This window comes from Staurois parvus, unplaced genomic scaffold, assembly GCF_062004578.1.
Source record: "Staurois parvus isolate SC_StPar_1 unplaced genomic scaffold, SC_StPar_1.0 ptg000140l, whole genome shotgun sequence".
NCBI lineage: Eukaryota > Metazoa > Chordata > Amphibia > Anura > Ranidae > Staurois > Staurois parvus.
Window position 1 is genome coordinate 1,735,563 of NW_028317936.1, and position 18,170 is coordinate 1,753,732.

At 49.4% G+C, this 18,170-nt stretch overlaps 1 long non-coding RNA gene across 1 annotated transcript in view; it reads right to left on the minus strand.

The window, feature by feature from the left end:
* Nucleotides 1-18,170, minus strand: part of LOC149465217 (uncharacterized) — a 242,689-nt gene that overhangs the window by 35,113 nt on the left and 189,406 nt on the right. Inside the window, exon 10 of the long non-coding RNA XR_016312236.1 lies at nt 1,561-1,673. This is a non-coding gene — a long non-coding RNA (uncharacterized LOC149465217). The remainder of the gene's footprint in view (nt 1-1,560; nt 1,674-18,170) is intronic.

An 18,170-nucleotide genomic window follows, 5' to 3' on the forward strand; every position in this document is an offset into this window, starting at 1 on the left:
AGGTTCAATGATGTTTTGGGGTTGTTTTGCTGCCTCTGGCACTGGGTGCCTTGACTGTGTGCAAGGCATCATGAAATCTGAGGATTACCAAAGGATTTTGGGTCGCACTGTAGGGCCCAGTGTCAGAAAGCTGGGTTTGCGTCCAAGATCCTGGGTCTTCCAGCAGGACAATGACCCCAAACATACGTCAAAAAGCACTCAGAAATGGATGGCAAAGAAGCGCTGGAGAGTTCTGAAGTGGCCAGCAATGAGCCCAGATCTAAATCCCATTGAACACCTGTGGAGAGATCTTAAAATTGCTGTTGGGAAAAGGTGTCCTTCCAATAAGAGAGACCTGGAGCTGTTTGCAAAGGAAGAGTGGTCCAAAATTCCGGGTGAGAGGTGTCAGAAGCTTATTGATGGTTATAGGAAGCGACTGATTTCAGTTATGTTTTCCAAAGGGTGTGCAACCAAATATTAAGTTAAGGGTGCCAATACTTTTGTCCAGCCCATTTTTGGGGTTTTGTGTGACATTATGTCATATTTGCTTTTCTGCCTCTGTTTTATATTTGTTCCAATACATACAAAGGGAATAAACATGTGTATAGCAAAACATGTGTTAATGCAATACCTTTTTTGTGTGAAATACTTGATTTTCAGGAAAAATATCAAGGGTGCCAACAATTTCGGCCATGACTGTATATATATACACACACACACATACACACACATACACTTTTTTGCGGGGGGCCGGGTTAAAAATGTTAAAATGTAGATAATAAGTCCCATGTGTTGTAACCATTTACTTATTCCTTTATGTTTACAGACTTTTATGGCGATTTATTACAACGAGAGGAGGCGGATAATGCTCCGTCTGACACGTCGAATAAGGCGCAGTCAGGCGGGAAGAATAACGCTCAGTCGGGCGCGACAAATAATGGCCAATCCGGCCAGACGACCATTAAACAACCAGAATCCACGACAAAGCCAGCTGGTAAGTAAATTGTTGTCACCTTCAAGAAAACTGAAGGAAGGCTCATGGCTCAAGACTTTCTGAAGGCTCCAACGTGCAGTGAGATCCTTCCAAAGCAAACAGTCAGATGTCAATATTACTCCGCCTTCTTTGGATGGCTGATGCTGATTGGTTCCTTTTTGGCTTTCTATTCAAATTTAGAAGTATATCATATGCTTGACCTATAAATAATCTTTTTTTTTTTTCTCTTCCTTTAGAAATGTCAACCAAATACATGATGGCGTTGATCATCTTGGGGACCCTCAGTGGCTTGTTGTTACTGCTGATACCCTGCTGCTGTTTTATAATCCGGACTTGGTACGTATCCATCATTAATTACAGAAATTACTAACCTAGAATCATAAGGGGGGGTCTGTTTTATAAAAGTTTTCATATGACTTGCACATATTTTTCCATTTGGACAATGGGTGACAGTTGGGTGACAGTTGGGTGTAAACAATTAAAAAATAGACCCCAAAGTGAAGGTAAATCCCCAAATCTATTTTTCGGCACTCTGTCTCACACTATACAGTATCGATTTTTTGGGAATATTTTGCAAAGTGTCTTACCTGGAGACCCTGCCAGTAGATTCATTAGTCCTGTAATGGGTCAAGCTGTCCAGAAGTCTCAGTCTCAGCTACAAAATGGTCAGGGCAGCTCTCAATCAACCAACAGGGGGCACCTGAAAAATGTCAGTCAGGAAAATACCATGTTTTGGACACTAGACGGAGCTGACGATCATAGGAAATTGACATATTAAGCAAAACATGGTCAGAATTCATGATAACTAGGTGAATGCTTGTGACGTTCATTCACTGAATTTTTATAAATATATCTTGTAATTAGCAGCAGACTTTTTTCCTTCATTTTTCATTTGGCGACCCAGCCAATAATACACCTTCTGTGTTAGGGTGACTACGTGTACTCCTCCACTGTATCTATTGAGGACCAGCCTTGTCACCCTAAAACGGGACTACTAGACACTTCCCCTTCTGTTCATCTCCATAACACAGGGAAGGCATTCTGTAGTCCACAGGGAGATTCGGGAACAATGTAACTGATAAGAAGAGTTCAGTACTGGAAGCTATAAGCTCACAAGATTTCTGACAGGATCAGTACGTATATTTATGCATTCACTGAACAGATATAAAAAATAAAACCCCTCCAAGGGTGTTCTTAAGAGACCAAAATGGTGCAAATATAAGAAGAACATGGTTAGGGGTTACATGCACTTTAAGAAAAACATGATGTTCTCCATGTAATATAATGTTAGCACTTACCCAATGATGGAGTTTTTTCTAACAATTTATTTTTTCTTTTTTTTTTACAGTCATGCGCAGAACGCAACATTGGATCGGATTTTACTAACAGTGGTGACAAAAGGACAGCACCTTAATGTAGGTCCTGCCGAGCTGATGGAAGTTGTTGTCACCGACCCTTGTCCTCCAAGGGTACAGGCAAAAGGGTACCCCGCTGCTGCTCAGGAACAGTGGGACCCCGCTGCTGCTCAGGAACAGTGGGACCCTGCTGCTGCTCAGGAACAGTGGGACCCTGCTGCTGCTCAGGAACAGTGGGACCCTGTTGCTGCTCAGGAACAGTGGGACCCTGCTGCTGCTCAGGCCAGTTCAGGTATAAAGAGTTTTTTCTCCAACTTGCTGCCTTCACTAATAACAGCAAGAAGGAGATCCAAGGAAAGCCCAGACCCGGAGAATCCAGAGGAAGAAGACCAGGAACCTGCTGCAAAGAGTAAAACTGGACAACGTGGAAAATACAAGACAGGAGGAAAGAGAAGTGGAAGAGACAAGGAGGACCCATCAGGTTCCATCAAGACCCCACATGCAGATGAAGATCACCCACGTGATGACACAAGGCCTAAAGTCCCTGGGAAGCCTCCAGTCCCATCAGGATCTGCACAGCCTTCAGTCCCACCAGGTTCTAAAGTGCCACCAAGGCCTTCAGTCCCTCCGGGATCTAAAGTGCCACCAAGGCCTTCAGTCCCACCGGGATCCAAGATGCCCCCAAGGCCTCTAGCCCCGCCGGGATCCAAGATGCCCCCAAGGCCTCTAGCCCCGCCGGGATCCAAGATGCCCCCAAGGCCTCTAGCCCCGCCGGGATCCAAGATGCCCCCAAGGCCTCTAGCCCCGCTGGGATCCAAGATGCCCCCAAGGCCTCTAGCCCCGCCGGGATCCAAGATGCCCCCAAGGCCTCTAGCCCCTCCGGGATCCAAGATGCCCCCAAGGCCTCTAGCCCCACCGGGATCCAAGATGCCACAAAGGCCTTTAGTCCTACCTGGATCCAAGCTACCACAAAGGCCTCTAGTACTACCGGGATCTAAAATGCCAGCAAAGCTTTCAGTCCCACCAAGGCCCAATTTGCTGCTAAAGCCTCCAAAATCGGCTATGAAGATGCCTAAGCTGGCCAAGGTTAAACCCCCGAAGCCAAGCAAGCCTACAAAAATGAAGAAGATGAAGAGGAGAAAGTAAAAAGGGCTGTTGGGGTATTGTCACAGGCTGATGACCCTAGGCTCCTTTTTTTCCTCTATATGCCTTCGAATCGATGCTGTATACAGGCATGTATATACGCCTTGTACTAAAGGAAACCTTAAAGTAGAGCTTAAGGTAAAAGATAAAAAATGGGCAGACAGACCTACCTACCTGTCTGCCCCTGTATAGTGAGCCGTGCAGGCGCAGCTCACTGTACAAATTTGGCAGCGCCGAATTTGACAGCGCTCCTACGCATGCGTGGGAGTGCCATCATCCTCACCCAGCCAATGACGAAGACAGCCGCCTGAAGGTGTCAGCGGTCAGCATATTGCTGAATCGGAGGTAAGTATAGTTCTGCTTTAAATGGTTATTGTGCGCGCACAAAAAGTGGAGTGGGAAGGAACAAGAAAGTGGAAAGAAGGAGCACAATATCATATTTTATCAATACCATCGGAGTCTTTGCAAGATATAACAATGCGGATTGTAGATCCAGAAAGTAATTGGATTGCCTTGGTTGCACTCTCCAGTTTCTTCGAAGAGCCAAACCCTTCATTTTTTAAATTATTTTTTACAATTTGTACAGTTTTTAGAATTGTATTTATTTTTTGCATAATGTTATTGTTGGGGGGGGGGTGCTTTAGTGAATTATCAGGGGTCTACACAGTCCCCTGATGTCTCACCTGTCTGACCCCTGATGTCTCAGGGTTGAAGAGGTTTAAGCAGGTGGTTCGGAGGTGATACAATTCCTCCTTACTATCTGTCTAGTGCTAAAAAAAACCTTCATTTTTTAAAATTATTTTTTCATAAGAGGCATGGCGAGTTTTTTGAAGTTGTATTGTTTTTGTCATAATTTTTCAGAAAATGAAAAAATGTAAAAAATTATTTTTACAATAATTTTTTACAATGTATTTTCTTAATACATACTGTCACCAGTGCAGTACAGCGTCATCATATAACTGGCATGGCGGTGATCAGGGACACTGACTGGTGACAGTATGGGGAAAAAAAATGTAATTTTTTTAAATATTTATAATTTTTTATTACATTTTTTTATTTTAAGATTTTTTTTCATATTTCACTTTGACCAATGTAGTACAATGTTACCATAGTAACATTGTACAACTTTGGGGAAGTGATCAGTATTTCTTTTTTTTTACACAATTTGCTTATAGCAAAGAATTACTTTGCTATAAGCAAGCATTTACCTGAATGACATCGATTCATTCACGGCTTTTTTTTTTTTTGTGCTTAGCTGTGATTTGGCCACGGCTAATCACATGACACAGCTGGGCTGTGATTGGCCCAGCTTGTGCATGTGATTGCTGTGACCATTCACAGCTAGGTACACTAGTATACAATGGATGGCGTGAATGAAGCCATCCATTGTATACAACTGTCATGTGACCTGCTGTGATTGGTCACAGCAGGTCACGTGGTACCGGCAACGGGGCCGGTACATAGATCTGTCAGATAGATCTGTACATAGATCTGTGTGCCCGGGAGGACGCCATATGGCATCCACCCGGAACGCTGAGGGATTTTGCCGGCCGCCAAACAGCCATTGGCCAGGGGGCAAAAGGTTAAGGAAGCAGGTTAAGCCGGGTATAGGGATATCCTCCCTCTGGATGGGTGGTGCGTCAGGCACTTCTGGGTGATTTATGGATCCAGTAACCAGAGGTCCCCTTTAAGGGATGAGTGGGTGAATCAAATCCCCCCTCTAATCCCTTCTCCTTGCATAACCCCCCCCCATCCATGCTTTTAGCACAAATCCCCCCTCCTAGCACAAACCCCTCCAATGCCCCCTTCGAGCACAGATCCCCCTGCTAATCCCTCCCTCCTAGCACAAACCCCACCCCATCCCCCTTTCTACCACAAATTCCCCCCCCTCCTAGCACATATACCCCCACTAATCCCTTCTACTAGCACCCCCCCCAATCCTCGCTTTTAGAACAAATCCCCCCTTCAAGCATATATTCCCCTGCTAATCCCTCCCTCCTAGCACAACCCCCCCCCAATCCCCCTTTCTACCACAACTCCCCCTGCTAATTTCCCCCTCCTAGCACATATCCCCCCACTCATCTCTTCTCCACTTCGGGCTGGACACCGGACTGAGGCACTTCGGGCTGGACACCGGGCTGAGGCACTTCGGGCTGGACACCGGGCTGAGGCACTTCGGGCTGGACACCGGGCTGAGGCACTTCGGGCTGGACACCGGGCTGAGGCACTTCGGGCTGGACACCGGGCTGAGGCACTTCGGGCTGGACACCGGGCTGAGGCACTTCGGGCTGGACACCGGGCTGAGGCACTTCGGGCTGGACACCGGACTGAGGCACTTCGGGCTGGACACCGGACTGAGGCACTTCGGGCTGGACACCGGACTGAGGCACTTCGGGCTGGACACCGGACTGAGGCACTTCGGGCTGGACACCGGACTGAGGCACTTCGGGCTGGACACCGGACTGAGGCACTTCGGGCTGGACACCGGACTGAGGCACTTCGGGCTGGACACCGGACTGAGGCACTTCGGGCTGGACACCGGACTGAGGCACTTCGGGCTGGACACCGGACTGAGGCACTTCGGGCTGGACACCGGACTGAGGCACTTCGGGCTGGACACCGGACTGAGGCACTTCGGGCTGGACACCGGACTGAGGCACTTCGGGCTGGACACCGGACTGAGGCACTTCGGGCTGGACACCGGACTGAGGCACTTCGGGCTGGACACCGGACTGAGGCACTTCGGGCTGGACACCGGTCTGAGGCACTTCGGGCTGGACACCGGTCTGAGGCACTTCGGGCTGGACACCGGACGGAGGCACTTCGGGCTGGACACCGGATCACCAGGCGGAGCAGGGATTAGTGGGGGATTTGTGCTAGGAGGGGGAGGGGGATTTGGAAAGGGAGAGGATCTGTGCTGGGAAGGGGTTTTGCTAGGAGTAGGAATTTAGGGGAATTTGTCATATGAAGAGGATTGGAGAATGGGCATTTGGATAAGGGGGGGGGATTTATGCTAGAAGGGGGGATTTTTGCTAGAAGAGGGGATTGGGGGGATTTGTGCTAAAAAAGGGGGATTGGGGGGGTTGTGCTAGGAGAGGGGATTAGTGGGGGGATTGTGCTAAAAGGGGGGATTGGGGGGGTTTGCTAAAAGGGGGGATGCTAATTATAAAGCAAGGAATTTGTTTCCCTTTTGGAGCTGCTTCAGAAGGGTTTTTCGCCTTCCTCTGTATAACATTGTGGATTGTATATCCAGGGAGTAATCCGATCGCCTTAAGGGGTCAGGAAGGAATTTTTCCCCACTGGGGCCAAGCTTTAGAAGGTTTTTCTTTTTTTTTTTTTTTTACCTTCATTTGGTTATATGTGGGTCGGCAATGACATCACTCGATACTTTAAATTTTTAGTGTTTCTATCAAAGTTAGTGCCCATCTGGGCATTTACAAAAAAAAAAAAAAAATCACTCGTGTGTTTTTGACCTATACGGCTGTAAACCTATTTTTTAATCTTTTTATTATATCTGTCCGTAATGGGACTCAAATGGTTTTTAACTTGACTTACATTTACAGCAATTTTGGAAAAAAAGCAAAGTTGCACTTACCCCTATAGTTGTCTTCATAATTATTAGAAGACAACAACCCCTCCTAACACAAACCCCCCCAATCCCCCCTTCGAGCGAAGATCCCCCTGCTAATCCCTCCCTCCTAGCACAACCCCCCCCAATCTCCCCTTCTACCACAAATTTCCCCCTCCTAGCACAAATCCCACCACTAATCCTTTCTCCTTGCATAACCCCCCATCCCCGCTTTTAGCACAAACCCCCCCCAATCCCCCCTTCGAGCACAGATCCCCCTGCTACTCCCTCCCTCCTAGCACAAACCCCACCCCCATCCCTCTTTCTACCACAATTTCCCCCCTCCTAGCACAAATACCCCCATTAATCCCTTCTGCTAGCACAACCCCCCCAATCCCTGCTTTTAGCACAAATCCCCCCAATCCCCCCTTCGAGCGTAGATCCCTCTGCTAATCCCTCCCTCCTAGCATAAACCCCCCCCCAATCCCCCTTTCTACCACAAATGTATATGGTCAAGGCACAGTTTTGAGGTTAAATCCCTGTCCATCAAAGACCCATGTTTAATCTGAACATGACCTGTCCTTAAATGTTTAAAGACTGAAGCTCAAGCTACATATGGTCCCTCCAAGTACCCCTTCAATTACCCCTTAATTTAGTCCTTATATTAGTGCTTAAATCAATCCACGTGCCCCAGCAGAGTCCAAGTAATGCCAGACTAAGCTGCATAGAGGACCTTGACTTCTGTCTAAGTGGAAACTAAGCCCTGCCTGTTATGGTGCTAAAACCCACCCCTTGATAATGAGCAGTCCTGTGCCAGAACTTTAGTGGCAGTGGAGGCTCTAGTATTGGATAGTTGAATGACAGGGGGTGGGTTTAATGGTAAATCTAAGTTGTGAACTGGCCAGAGAGTGATAACTTTGATGCAGTTGGCCAACTTAACATGTGTTGCAATGTATGTGAACTAAAAATCCCTGTTTTTATGCATAGTTTGCTAGAAAGGGGAATAGTAGCTGTTTTGGGGAGGTATTTAGAATTTTTGGTGCTAACGTGGCACACCCCTTTAGCACCAACCAACCAGGTTATAGATATGTTTAAGCTATTGGGATTTGAGCACAGGTATATCTTATTCCTATTGCATAGTGAAGGTCATTGACCAGACTCGAACCTGTGGCTCTTTTACAACTTGTGCCCATTTCCCCGTAGTGCCACTATATCCATTGAAGAATGCTATAAGCAAGTACCGTAAGTATTTTGTAGAGTAGGGACTGGCCAGAGAGGGAATACTTTGACGCAGTTGGCCGGCTTAAACATGTATTGCAATGTATGTGATCTAAAAAGTGGAAACTAACCCCTGCCCATTATGGTGATAAAACCCACCCCTTAATGAGCCGTCCTGTGCCAGAACTTTAGTGGCAGTGGAGGCTCTAGTAGTGGATAGTTGAATGATGGGGTGGTTTTAATGGTAAACCTAAGTTCAAATTGAGATAAGAACTGGTCAGAGAGTGATAACTTTGATGCAGTTGGCCAACTTAAACATGTGTTGCAATGTATGTGAACTAAAAATCCCTGTTTTTATGCATCGTTTGCTAGAAAGGGGAATAGTAGCAGTTTTAGGGAGGTATTTAGAATTTTTGGTGCTAACGTGGCACACCTCTTTAGCACCAACCAACCAGGTTATAGATATTTATAAACTATTGGGATTTGAGCACAGGTATATCTTATTCCTATTGCATAGTGCAGGTCATTGACCAGACTCGAACCTGTAGCTCTTTTACAACTTGTGCCCATTTCCCCGTAGTGCCACTATATCCATTGAAGAATGCTATAAGCAAGTACCGTAAGTATTTTGATTTTGTAGGGACTGGCCAGAGAGGGATTACTTTGACGCAGTTGGCCAGCTTAAACATGTATTGCAATGTATGTAATCTAAAAATCTGTTTTTATGCAAAGTTTGCTAGAGTGTATAGCAATGTGGAGAGGGTTCATTCAAAAATGTTTTTGTATTTTAACTGCAGTCTGTAAAAACTGAGATGGGAAGGCAGCGTGCATATTTTTCAAGAATATTGATTATCTTCAAAGCCCTGCTGTAAGGAGCGCAATATCCTATATTATTGCTACCAATGGAGTCACTGCAAGTTATAACGATGTGAATTATAGATCCAAAAAGTAATCTGATGGCCTTACGGGTCAAAAGGATTTTATTTCCTATTGGGTCTATACTTTAGGTGTTTTCGCCTTCCTCTGGTTGACAAGACGGACTGTAGATCCAAGGGGTGGTCAAGTTGCCTTAGGGGGCCAGGAAGGAATTTTCTGCAGCTATGCTCCAGAAGGGTCTTTTGCCTTCCATTGGATAGGTGTGGGTCAATATTGACTTGACATCGTGTATGTAATTGTTAGTATTACTAATAAAGCTAGTGCCTGTCTAGGCGTTTACTTGTGTATTTTTTTAATTTTACTTAATTTTAGATTAGGTACCTGTTCCTTTAGCTGTGATCACCCACACAGAAAATTGCGCTGGATGTGTGCGGGTGCCATTAATCCTAATGGCATGCTGCACACACTGGAAATCGCTCCAGCACTGGGAACTGCACTGCACTTGCAGTTCCCATGCGGACTGCGGTTCCAAAAATGGAGCTGGAACCTTTTCCCTGCATTTTAGGAGGCACTGCAGCCCATTCAAATGAATAGACTGTTGTGCCTGTACCAAACGTGGTTCGCAGAGCCACATTAGTGTGAACCTAGCCTTACGGTAACAGTTTGGGGGAAAACTAATGTCATCTGTGTGATCTGAGGCTAGTTGCATTTTTTTAAAATACTAATTGTATATGGTCCAGATAAAGCCATGTCTCTATTCATGAAGAATCTAATTTTGTTCGCCTGCTCAGACAAATTTTAGTTAAGGGAATTGGAAACCTTCCCTGAGCTCTGGCTCACACTCCAAGGACAAAAGGCCTTTGTAGGGGACTACATGACTACTATTCAACAGAGATGTCTGAGTTCCCCAATACAGTGGTTCAGTGGGGGTCCATCAGAGGCCGACTACCCGACAGGCCCAAGCACAGCCCGGTCATGGGTTTTCCCGATGCATAGTGCAGACCCATCACCACTACCGGCAAGTGGACACTCCTTCTCATGACCACCACCAGTCCCCTGCTCAAACCAGTGTCCCCACTTCTTGTTTTCCAGGCCACTGGAATGATGAACTTGTATCTAACACCCCCTGGCAGCAGTTGATTAGCCAGTTCCTGGGTTGGGGATTTGTGTAGACAACTTTTAGCTAGGGGGATTGGAAACTTTCTGTAAGGGACCGCCCGGCGGTACCTGTTACGAATCCGCCTGGTGGTGCCTCTGGCAGCCCACTAGGCAGGATTACCCAGAGCGTGGAGTCTAAGTCCCGGTCTGCGTGTTCACCAGGGCCCCTGATGGTGGGGATGGACTTGAAGCAGACCAGGACCAGGTCACGACCTCCGAGCAATCCCACCCGTGGCAGAGGGAACCTCCGGAGATGGATACAGGAGGAGAGCCAGATGTGAGGAGGCCGGCAGGCCCAGGCAGGATGGATGGATGGAGGGATGGATGGACGGATCGTGGTCAAACTAGCCAGTTGTCACCGAGGGGGCAGCGAGGTACAGAAACGGCAGGCAAAGGCTAGTCAGGTCACACGCAGGGTCAGTAAGGGAAGGTCAGTCCGGAGAGAGGTCAAAACAAGCCGGGGGTCAATATCAGGAGAAGGCAGCGTAGTCAGGGCAATCCGGGTCAATATCAGGAGAAGGCAGCGTAGTCAGGGCAATCCGGGTCAATATCAGGAGAAGGCAGCGTAGTCAGGGCAATCCGGGTCACTAATGGTACAGGCACAGGAACACCGGAACACAGGTACAGGAAGAGACCTTGCGGCAATTCATTACAGCGCAGGGCATCTTTAAATACCGCGCCCTGCGCTGTCATTGGCCGCCCAGAAGGGACTCGCGGCGCCTACTGCGCATGCGCGAGTCTCCTTCAGCCGCGGCCGGCCGGGACCTAGTGCCCGTATCCCGGCACGAGCTGACAAGACCGCGCATGCGTCGGGCGAGATGCTATGGTGGACCCTGACATTGCCCCCCCCCCTTATGGGCATCCTCCGGGAGCCCCACTGATTTCTCCACCGCGGGTGGGCACGACAAAACTCCCGGATGAGCCTGGGAGCGTGAACATTTTGAGCGGGTTCCCATGAGTTCTCCTCAGGGCCATAACCTTTCCATTTAATCAGAAACTGCGTCTGGTCCCCCCTCTCACGGCAATTTAGGATCGCTTCTACTTCGAACTCCTCTTGCTCGCCAATGGCGACTGCCTCTGGAGGTCTGGATTCTCTATCCGGGAAGGGATCTGGCCTGGCTGGTTTCAGAAGTGACACATGGAACACCGGGTGGATCCTGAAGGTCTCCGGAAGCTCGAGTTCATAAGCCACCTTGTTGACTACTCGCTTGATCCGAAACGGGCCAATAAACTTCGGGCCCAACTTCCTTGATGGACACAGCATCTTCAGGTTGGTTGTTGCCAGCCAAACCTGATCTCCAGGTTGTAGTAAAAGCTCCCCCCTTCTCTTCTTATCAAAAGCCCTTTTGTTATCATCCTGGGCCTTTGCAATGGCCTCCTGAAGTGCCTTATTATTGACAGAAAAAAAATTCTAAGTATCTTGCGATGCAGGTACAGAACTTTCGGGCATCAGATCGGGAAGAAAAGTAGGATGAAATCCGTAGTTGGCAAAAAACAGGGATTGCCCCGTAGCTGAGTGGTTCGAGTTGTTATATGCGAATACTGCAGTTGGTAACAGCGTCAGCCAGTCGTCCTGTAGGTAGGATGTGTAACATCTCAGGTACTGCTCCAATGTTTGGTTGGTTCTTTCCGTCTGACCATTTGTCTGGGGATGGTAAGCGGACGAGAGAGATAGTTTGATTCCCAATGCTTCACACAAGGCCTTCCAAAATTTTGACGTGAACTGGACTCCACGATCAGACACAATATCTTCGGGAACTCCATGTAACTTTACCACTTCTTTGATAAAGATTTGTGCTGTTTCTGGTGCTGATGGCGTATTTTTCAGAGGTACGAAGTGGGCCATCTTAGAAAAGCGATCCACGATCACGAATATTGCTGTGTAGCCTTGAGATGGTGGGAGTTCGACAATAAAGTCCATGGCGATCCTTTGCCAGGCTCGATTGGGTATTGGCAAAGGGCGCAACAATCCCCAAGCCTTGTTTCTGGAGGGTTTATTTCTTTGGCAGGTAGCACAAGTCTGGATGTAGAGCTCGCAGTCCTTGATCATGTTTGGCCACCAAAACGAGCGCTGCAGCAGCTCCAGAGTTTTCGTGATTCCGAAATGGCCCGCCATTGGGTGGTCATGGCAGTGGCCCAGGACCAGAGTTTGGATTCCTTCTGGTACTACGATCCGTCCTTCCTTCCAAAACAACCCCTCGTGGCTCTGGAGGACCGTCCCAGGCGGAGTTGGCATTCCCACGGATGCGTCAAGAAGCTTGGAGCGCAACTCCGTCTGAAGAATGAGAAAATTTCCTGAGGGTAAGATAGTGTCTGGTTTAGGAGTGACTTCGGGGTCTTCAAACATCCGAGATAGGGCGTCTGGTTTTGTGTTTTTAGAGCCGGGTCGGTAAGTGATATGAAATGAAAATCGAGAAAAGAAGAGTGCCCATCTCGCCTGGCAAGGTCTCAGTCGTCTTGCTGTTCTCAGGTACTCGAGGTTTTTGTGATCGGTAAATATGAGGATTGGATGTGTGGCTCCTTCTAGCAGATACCTCCATTCTTCTAGAGCGGACTTTATAGCCAGGAGCTCCCGATCACCAATGTCGTAATTTAGTTCTGCCGGTGTCAATTTCCTAGAAAAGAACGCTACAGGATGCAGGAGTTCCTTGGTACCTTTCCTTTGGGACAGAACTGATCCTACCGCGTTTTCAGAGGCATCCACTTCCAAGACATATGGTAGAGATGAATCAGGGTGGCTGAGAATAGGAGCGAAGGTGAATAGTCCCTTGAGAGTTTCAAAGGCAGTTTGTGCTTCAGGAGTCCACTTAAAGCGGGTCCCCTGTTTAGTCAATTGCGTGATTGGGGAGACCAGACCAGAGAAGTTTCTGATAAACTTTCTGTAGAAATTTGAAAACCCAATAAAACGCTGTACACCCTTTTTATCTGCGGGTATCGGCCAATCTAAAATTGCCGTGACCTTCTGAGGGTCCATCGCGACCCCCGCGGGAGAGATGACCAGACCCAGGAAAGTGATACTATGCTGTTCGAAACAGCATTTGTCAGCCTTAGCATACAGCCCATGTTGGCGTAAGCGTTCCAACACCCTCACCACATGATCCCGATGAACCTCGAGTGAGGGGGAGAAAATTAAGATATCGTCCAAATAGATGACCACAAAAACATTGAGGAAGTCACGAAAGACATCATTAATAAAGTGCAGGAAGGTGGCCGGGGCGTTGCAGAGCCCAAAAGGCATAACTAAATATTCGAAGTGACCGAATCGTGTACGAAAAGCCGTCTTCCATTCGTCACCTTCCCTGATACGAACCAAATTGTAGGCCCCCCGCAAGTCCAACTTAGTAAAAATCACCGCAGTCTTTAATCTCTGGAGGAGTTCGGTGACCAAGGGTAACGGATAGCGATTCTTTATCGTGATCCTATTCAAATCACGGTAATCAATGCAGGGCCGCAACGACTTGTCTTTCTTTTCAACAAAGAACAACCCGGCCCTGGCTGGGGATGTGGAAGGGCGAATAAATCCCTTCCGGAGATTTTCATCAATATATTCCCTTAGTACCCCTGACTTAAGCTCAGACAACGGGAAAATACGGCCGAATGTAATCTCGGACCCCGGCAGGAGGTCTATAGGACAGTCATACGATCGGTGTGGTGGGAGAACGTCTGCCCCTCGTTTGCTAAACACGTCCAGGACGTCGTGGTAGGCCGGGGGAATAGTCTGAGTCAGGTCTGTGTCTCCATCCATGCATAGGAGAAGTTGGGGAGCCACGGGCCCTGAAACGTGGCAATGTTTTTGACAGTATGGGGACTGAAACTGAACTGTTCCCTTCTCCCAATCAATCTGGGGGTTATGGGCCTTCAACCAGGATGACTGGGAAAAGGGGGGACGCGATGGCGTCCAGACGGAGAAATTCTCGGTGATGGTCAGCTACTATGGTGTAAATAGGGGGTGTCTCCTGATCTACCACCCCTGATTTAATGCTGGACCCGTCTGCTAGAAAAATGTTCAGCCCCATTTCTTTGGTTTGGAGAGGGATTTTTTGCCAATGGGCAAAAGTGAGATCCACAAAGCAACTACATGCTCCCGAATCAATGATTGCTGTCACCCATACAGTTCTTCCGGGGAGCTGTAAAGACACAGGTATAGCCAGGTAACTAGACTGATTAACCCTCTCTGCTGATAAAGAAGAAAAACTGGAAGCGGACTTACTCATTTTTGCCGGAAAGGTGCGTACCAGATGACCAGCTTCTCCACAATAGAGACATAGATTCTGTACCCGTCTCCTCTGGCGTTCTTCAGTCGATAGTGACGGCCGGGCCAGTCCCAGTTGCATGGGTTCCGAGGTGTCCCCAGGTTCCGAGCACCGCTCCACGGGGCTGGAGCTGCTCCCCTTGGTGGAGTCCATGCTGCCCTTTGACCCTGGCTGCTCCTCTCAAACCGGCGCTCTCTTAGCCTGCGGTCAATCTGGATGGCCAACTCAATCAATTTTTCTAACGAGTCAGGAAGGCCTACCCGTGCTAACTCGTCCTTTAGGGCCTCAGACAGCCCGATGCGGAATTGGTGGCATAATGCCGCATCGTTCCATCTTGTATGCCCCATCCAACGTCTGATTTCGGACGCATACTCCTCGGCTGCCCGTCGGCCTTGCCGCAGAGAGTACAGGGCCATCTCTGCGGAAGCAACTCGCTGCAGATCATCATATAATATAGCCATGGCATCAAAGAATCCTGTCACGGATTCAAGACGGGAGTCGTGATTCTCCATCAGACGATGAGCCCAATCCTGGGGCTCATCCTGAAGTAGAGAGACTATAAATCCCACCTTGACGGTCTCGGTGGTGAAAGTGCGGGGCTGTAGGTCAAAAAATAGGGTGCATGCATTTCGGAAGGCCCCGAAGCGACTCCGGTCCCCACGGAAGCGTTCCGGCAGGGGCACACGGGGTTCAGGAGTAGGGGGTGCGGCTACTGCTCCGGAAGCTGGGGTTGCTGGCGACTCCCCGGAAGGTGCCGCAGCAACAGGACCCTGGGTAGGGGGTGCAGGTGTGACTAGCGTCTCCATACGATTCTCTAAATGGTTGTAGCGGTCGTGCAATGTCTGGACGGCCTGGGTTAGCGCTGCTAGGTGCTGGCAAATATCCTCTAGGGAAGCCGGTCCTCTTCCTGGCTCTGTCATGGCCGCAAGGTACTGTTACGAATCAGCCTGGTGGTGCCTCTGGCAGCCCACTAGGCAGGATTACCCAGAGCGTGGAGTCTAAGTCCCGGTCTGCGTGTTCACCAGGGCCCCTGATGGTGGGGATGGACTTGAAGCAGACCAGGACCAGGTCACGACCTCCGAGCAATCCCACCCGTGGCAGAGGGAACCTCCGGGGATGGATACAGGAGGAGAGCCAGATGTGAGGAGGCCGGCAGACCCAGGCAGGATGGATGGATGGAGGGATGGATGGACGGATCGTGGTCAAACTAGCCAGTTGTCATCGAGGGGGCAGTGAGGTACAGAAACGGCAGGCAAAGGCTAGTCAGGTCACACGCAGGGTCAGTAAGGGAAGGTCAGTCCGCAGAGAGGTCAAAACAAGCCGGGGGTCAATATCAGGAGAAGGCAGCGTAGTCAGGGCAATCCGGGTCAATATCAGGAGAAGGCAGCGTAGTCAGGGCAATCCGGGTCAATATCAGGAGAAGGCAGCGTAGTCAGGGCAATCCGGGTCACTAATGGTACAGGAACACCGGAACACAGGTACAGGAAGAGACCTTGCGGCAATTCATTACAGCGCAGGGCATCTTTAAATACCGCGCCCTGCGCTGTCATTGGCCGCCCGGCAGGGACTCGCGCACCTACTGCGCATGCGCGAGTCTACCTCAGCCACGGCCGGCCGGAACCTAGTGCCCGTATCCCGGCGCGAGCTGACAAGACCGCGCATGCGTCGGGCGCGATGCTGCGGCAGACCCTGACAGTACCACTAGCACTCCACTGGTCAGACGTCCCCAGCGCACGGAATCTAAGCCCCAGGGTACTTGTTCACCAGGGCCCCTGATGGTGGGGATGGACTTGGAGTACCCTGAGACCAGGTCGTGGCTACTGAGTACACCTGTCAGTGGTAGCAGTATTCGCCAGGGGCTCCCACGGAGAAGAGCCTGATATGAGGAGGTCAGGTGACCCCGTTGGGATGGATGGCTGAGCAAGTGCGAGGTCAAACAGGCCGGGTCGGTAACTGTGGGGACGGTGCGGTACAAAGCAGCGGGCAGAGAGTAGTCTGGTCACACGCCAGGTCAGCAACAGAAGGTCAGATCTAATAGGGGGCATCCAGGAGATAGGCCAGGCAAAGCAAGGGTCTGGGCAGGAGAATACAACAAGGTAAGGTACAATCCGGGTCAGCAACTCACAATACACAGGTTCGCAGATACAGGATACAGGGAAAGACCAGAAGGCACTGAATGACAGCCCAGGGCCGTTTAAATATCGCGCCCTGCGCTGTCATTGGTGCCAAGAGCGCGCGCGGCCTCTACTACGCATACGCGGACTCGAACGCCGTGGCCAGCCAGGACCTAGTGCCCACGTCCCTGCACAGGGCGGCGCACTGCGCCTGCGCCGGGACCAGCGCCGCGGCGATCCCCGACATTGCCCCCCCCTACGGGCAACCTCCGGATGCCCACCCGATCTCTCCACCACGGGTGATCACGAAGAAACTCCCGGACAAGTCTAGGTGCATGAACATTTTGAGCTGGTTCCCAGGAATTGTCTTCCGGGCCATAGCCCTTCCACTTAATTAGGAATTGGGTCTGCCCCCCCCCTTTGGCACTTCAGGATCGCTTCCACCTCAAATTCTTCTTGTTCTTCAAAAGTTATGGCCTCCGGAGGTCTGGACTCTCGATCTGGAAATGAATCTGGAACCACTGGCTTTAGCAAGGATACGTGGAATACTGGATGAATTTTGAATGTTTCAGGAAGGATAAGCTCATATGCCACCTCGTTGATCATTCGCTTCCCACAAAAAGGCCCTATGAACTTTGGTCCTAATTTCTTCGATGGACATAGCATTTTCAAGTTTGTTGTTGCCAATCACACCTTATCCCCGGGCTGCAGCACCAGGTCCCCTCTTCGTCTTTTGTTAAACGCCTTCTTGTAGTCCTCCTGGGCCCGAGCGATAGCTTCCTGCAATACTTTATTGTTGGAGGAGAAGAAAGCTAGTGCGTCTTGTGTTGCCGGAACTGGGCATTCAGGAACCAAATCAGGGAGAAAGACAGGGTGAAATCCGTAGTTTGAAAAAAAACGGAGATTGCCCTGTTGCTGAATGGTGTGCGTTGTTGTACGCAAATTCTGCCAAGGGTAAGAGTGGTAGCCAATTATCCTGTAGGAAGGATGTGTAGCAACGCAGGTATTGTTCCAGGGTCTGGTTGGTCCTCTTGGTCTGTCCATTGGTCTGAGGGTGGAATGCAGAGGAGAGGGATAATTTGATATCCAAAGCCTTGCACAGTGCCCTCCAAAATTTAGACGTGAATTGGACCCCTCGATCCGAGACAATGTCCTCTGGGACTCCATGTAGTCTTACAACTTCCGGGATAAAAATTTGCGCAGTCTCGGATGCCGACGGAGTCTTCTTCAATGGTAAGAAGTGAGCCATTTTTGACAATCAATCAATGACCACAAGGATCGCGGTGTGGTCTTGGGACGGTGGTAGCTCGACTATAAAGTCCATCGCGATCCTTTGCCAAGGTCGTTCAGGGATCGGCAAGGGCCGCAGCAGTCCCCAAGCCTTGTTCCTCGATGGCTTGTTCTTCTGACAGATGGTGCAGGATTTTACGTAGAGCTTGCAGTCCTTGGCCATGATCGGCCACCAAAAAGAACGTTGAAGAAGCTCCAGGGTCTTTGCTGGGCCAAAGTGTC